Raw genomic sequence first — 5,470 nt, 5'->3', positions numbered from 1 at the left:
ACTTAATCACAAGCTTCAAAGTCGTCTCAGATCCCAACTCAACCAGACACTGAGCATAAGGAAGAGAAGAGGATGAAGCACTACTCGAGTGCATACTCGACCTAGTCACTCGATCGCATCACGACCAGATCAAGAAACCGCAAAGGAGCCAGCTTTGCTCGACTTCTTCACTCGATTGCACGAAGCCGAATGTCTCCGTAAACCGCCTTAATACTTTGTCGTCTTGTGATTTAGGGTTTCCTAGTATTTGCTATAAATAGGTTGTTTCTCATAATTTTGAGACTAAGTTTTATTCTGTCTAAGTTATTTTCTGCAGAACAATTAGTGTTTCTTCATCTTTGTAATCCAGATTTCTCTTAATCTATTGAGTATTTGCTTTTGATTTCTTCTACAAAGTTGTTCATCTTGTTGAGATCTTGCTTGTATGAAGTTTTTATGCATTTCTGGGTTTATGTTCATGTTCATGAGTTTTGAGTAGTGATTAGGGTTCTTGAGGATGGGTTAGAGTAGTTTAGAATCCTTGATCTGCTAGGTGGTTGAGTTTGATTGGTAGATCCCTTCTGGATTAGTTGTTCTTAATGCTGATTGCTTTCTGATCAACTGGAATCTGAGCCCAGACATTTCCGCACCCAAAAGGTGTTCGATGAAATGTCTGAACCACTAATTCCAGAGATTCGTGGCTCTGTACCAAGGTATTGGTTACAGGGAGCGTTTTGGCTTAGACTTGTTGTTTCGTAATGCCTGTTAGGTTAGCTCTCGTCAATGGTGATTGAGTCTGGGACTAGCTTTGCTTGAGGATCTCTGTTGCGGTAGCACTTTGATTTGGCTATTGAACTTGTTGTCTAGGGATAGTTTGTTGAGCATGTTAACCACCTGTTAGATTAAGGAGACTTCACTACTCGATTACCCCATCCTCGGGAATTTCTCTTCCAATTGATTTCTTTGTTCACATCGCTATTGATTGCTTGATCTCGTTACTTGTTGCTTAGTTTTTGCATTTTTACTTATTTCACTTGAAGTACTCGACCACACCCAGCGGTTTGGAAACGAACTGTGTGGTAGAGTAGTTTTATTGCAGTTTCCATTTGGTACTCGACCTGTTACTCGACCACATCCAGTGTCTGGCAAACGGACTGTGTGGTAGAGTAGTTTTATTGCAGTTTCTGTAGGTGGGATAGACTTCGCCGGATGTTTGCAGCTCCCATGGTTGGCATCTCTCCATTTGCCGATGGACAATTTCTGTTTTTGCATGATCACTTAGGATTGTTAACAACATCAAAACCTGTTATTGCTTGGCTTGACTCTGTAAAATCTGATTGCATCTTGATTGCTAGCATCACACCCATTTGGATTGACACCTTAAATACTACAATGACATGATAGTGATTTAAGGATAATTGATCTTAGTTAAAATCCTACTATCAAGAACCTCTAATGGGTCTTTATCCATATTATCAAAAATCTTCTCGTTTCTCGCTTTCCAAATATACCAAATTATCCATGTAAATGAAGATGAATCAATCTCTGATGGAATTCTCCAGAGATAGTCTTCTTTCATGTATATGATTTTGGTTTTGGTTCGATTTGGTTTAAAACCATAAAAACCATTTGATCTTTTTAGGTTTATAATATCGTCATTGTAATACCAATTGTTTGGTTAGATTTTAAGTATTTTTTGCAATATTATTTTCCTTTTCATGGTAATATTAGCTACATGAATAAATTCTCTCAATCTAGTGATATTTTCTTAAGAAATTCATATCAATACATGTTGGAGAAGAAGAAACAAAACTCTTTGAAACATGATATATTTCATAAGAATATTATGTTTAACATTTAATTGGTAAAATATGTTGGAATCTACTCATAGTTTCATCGAATCTAGATCAAAGATGATACAAGTGAAGATAAAAAATCTAATGTTATATTTTTGAAAAATATGGAATCAAGCAAAAAAAACTAAAATCGAACCAACCCGAATTGCAAATAGTTTTTTATGTGGTTTTTTTTTTTTTTATAAAACCGGTAGACCGGAAGACACAAAATTTTGTTGTAACAAATCAGAATAACATATGGTCTCTACAGTGTTTTTAAAAAGTTTCCAATTTTTGTTTGTGTAGCATTTTTAGTCTTAGAAAAGTCATAGACTCCTAATTTATATCAATGGCTTTTGTTGATGTTGCTATTAGCGGCGGCATAAATTCTGAACCTAAAGTTATTTTGGTTTTTCGGTTTAAGCTTGAAAACCGTTTACCATTTTTATCTTTAAAATAGGCAACTGGTTTAGATGATTCGATTCAAAAAAGATGAACCGATCACTTAAAAGATTTTGTTTTCTAAGATTTTCCATAAAATTTTAAATCGTTTTCAAACCAAACTTTGGAAATGTACTCCAATTGATGAAACGTACCAAAATGTATAAAAATTACCAAAATTATTGAAACGTTTCAGAAATTTTCCAACAAAAACTGAACCGAATAAAAATAAGGGAATAATATTAACTGTTTTCAAGAGGCATTTTGGTATCGAGTTTTGAATCTTTTTGTCAGAAACAAGTTAGTTTTCAACGTTTTTGAGTTATTACAAGTTTTTGAACTTTATTACAAGTGTCTGAACTTTATTACAAGTTTATGAACTTGTAAGAGTAAAAGTAGGAGTTTAGAAAAGGAAATGAAGCAAAATACGATAGGAGAAAATAAGATCAAATATGAAAACCTTCACCAGTCGGTAACAAAGACGTATGGAACCGATCGGTTTGACTTTTGTACCGATGAGTTAGGTTTTTGTAAATTTTTACTTTTCAAGTTTTAGGGTTCCAACTCTTTGTATATAAATATTCTATGTATTCTAGGCAAGATGTTTTGTGCGGCCTGTGGATGTAGGATTCACACTCGATTATCTTTAAGTATTTTTGTAGAGAAAAACTCTTGTAAAATCAGGAAATGAATACGAGAATTTGAGAAGGAAATCAACCAAGAAAAGAAATGAGGAAAAAATTGATAAAGACGAAGTACAAAATGCCTTGCGAAAGATAGTAAAGAGAGAAAAATATATTGTATTGCTTCGAAGTAATGAATAATTCGCCGCCCCCCCCCCCAAACACATGCGTTTGAGGTTGTTTTTTATAGAGAAAACATGATCAATGCGGTCATTTACTGCTCATAATCGCATTGATCCGCATTAATCATGTAGGTTACATTTTGACCGAAACGGCTTGAATTTGAACTATCTTGGGCTTCGCGCGGATCTTCCGAACTCTTTCTTGTTGACTCCGAACTCCCGCGTCTTGACGCTGCCGCGAACCTCGAACAATATTCTCCTCGCTTCGGCCTTTCTCTATGCGAACTGTATGTTGAATAAGAGCGAACTCCGTACTGGTAAAGATCAAACTCTTTTTAATAAAACGAATCGAACTCCCGATTGGTCAAGCTTGATTCTCATAATAAAATATCTTTAACTCCAAGAGGATTATTATGTAATAATGACGTGGACAGATCCAAGTGGATCCTACCAAAAATGTGTGGGATCCGACCCCAACATTTACCCCCCAAGTCTTGCGAGCTGAGTGCTCGGTTTGGAAGACTTAAGTAAACAGTAATTAATGACTCGAGATCTTCAACATTTCGGAATTATTCCATGTTTTACGCTATTACGCCGATCTCGGACAATCAAATGATTTCATATCCCTGAAAACCGTCATCATTAATTTTCTAATCTTATATTAATACTGCGGGGAAAACCGTCCCACTTCCCAACATTCTCGAGGCGGTTTTTTGCTAAATAAGGTTAAATGGAACAACGGCTTTTACAGCAGCGTACATTTACCTCTTAAAGCTTTTACCAAACCAGAAAAAGAGAAACCTGCTATTAAAAGATGTCTTCCCCAGCCGTCTATGTTTCGGACAACGAAGATGACAGTCAAGGAATCCCTGTTCCTAGAGGGGACGAAGTCTTCACCCAAAGGGGAGACAAATTTGGTCCGCATTTCAGGTCTCAATCAACCTCTGCTTCCCTTGGCGCTCTTCGCCGCCTTTATAACATCCCCCAGGAAATTGAACTCTTCCTAGACCCAACGAGTCTCCAGAAGTGGTGCGAGAGGGTTACTGCTGTGCGTACGAAGTCTATTTCAAAGGTTGTGGTTTGTTTTTTCCCGTACCGGAAGTTCTTCTTTTATACCTCCTCCACCTAGGGATTGCCATTCCCCAAATGGCTCCCAACTTTCTTCGATACGTTCTGAGCACCCTGACTGTTTCGGCAGAAGCAGGGTTTTCCCTCTCCACCAGCGAACTCTTAGGGCTATTTCGAGCCCGTGAATCCGCAGCAGCTGGTATTTTTTCTATAAACCCTATCCTTGATCGTAACATGATCGACAGAATGCTCTCAAATGATGGGCCTTGGAGGAAATACTGGTTCTTTTTCCGAGTCAATCCCCATTCCGTTCAAGGTCTTTCCGGTCTTCTTCTCGCCAATTGGTCGGCTAAACTTGGTTAAAAATCCAACCTTTACTACTTTCCACTGTATCATGTAAAAGAGATAGAATTCTTAACCCAACACTTTGTTTCAGGGAACCAGACGATCCCCCGCCCAACTGTTGACTTCTTGTCCTTCTTTAGAATCGTTTCCGAGGGTGAAACAAATTGGAATTCCTTCACCCTCCAACGCATTCATAAAGCGGGGCTCGCCATTAAAGACGGTCAGACTCACCCCCTCGATTCTCCTCCCGAGGAGAAAGACGTCTCAAGCTTGAATGCTTGAGATAAAAGAAAGATGTAGGCTGAAATCAGGGCTCTTAAGGATCAGTTATCCGAAATCGGGAGAAAGAAACGGATAGCTGCAATCTCCAGGGTTGGTAACTTCCACAGGATCGATGATGGTTCATTAGAAGCAGCCCTGTCGGCCGCGGTGGATACTCATGGAGCCGAGATCCTTAACGACCCTCCAGTTGCCACCGCAATTTGCCCTTCCGAACCAGGGTGTGAGGGAGAAATAACCTCCTCTCCTTGTACAAAGAGGAAGGCTCCAGATTCCGATAATCTATCAAACGAGAGACTTAAAACCGTGAGATTAAGTTCTCCGCCACGAGTCTCTAGCCCTCTGCGTTCTGTTTCTCCCTCTTCAGAACCTTTAAACTCTGAGCTCCCTCTTCCGGGAGACAGAGTAATTTCAGAGGAAATAGATGAGCCGAGACCGGAGGCTCCCCTATCTCAAAGACTGAGTGTTAGGACTCAAAATCCTTTACCCGCTTCGATTTCAGGTAAGTTTTTACTTGGAAAGCGAGCATTAGCAAAACTTGTTACAGATTGCATCTATTTATTAATCTGCTATTCTCCTATGCTTCGCAGGCGGAGAAGAGATTGGAGACATCTTCCAAAGTTTTCAAACCAGGGAAGGGGCATCCCTTCCTCCTTTTTCGGTTTGGAGGCCGGAAATCCGTCAGATGTTCGCCAATCGAGCTTGCTACTTATCCCAG

Source organism: Arabidopsis lyrata (genome assembly GCF_000004255.2).
Source record: "Arabidopsis lyrata subsp. lyrata unplaced genomic scaffold ARALYscaffold_8, whole genome shotgun sequence".
NCBI lineage: Eukaryota > Viridiplantae > Streptophyta > Magnoliopsida > Brassicales > Brassicaceae > Arabidopsis > Arabidopsis lyrata.
The sequence above is the reverse complement of the archived record's forward strand: the minus strand, read 5'-3'. Positions refer to the sequence as shown.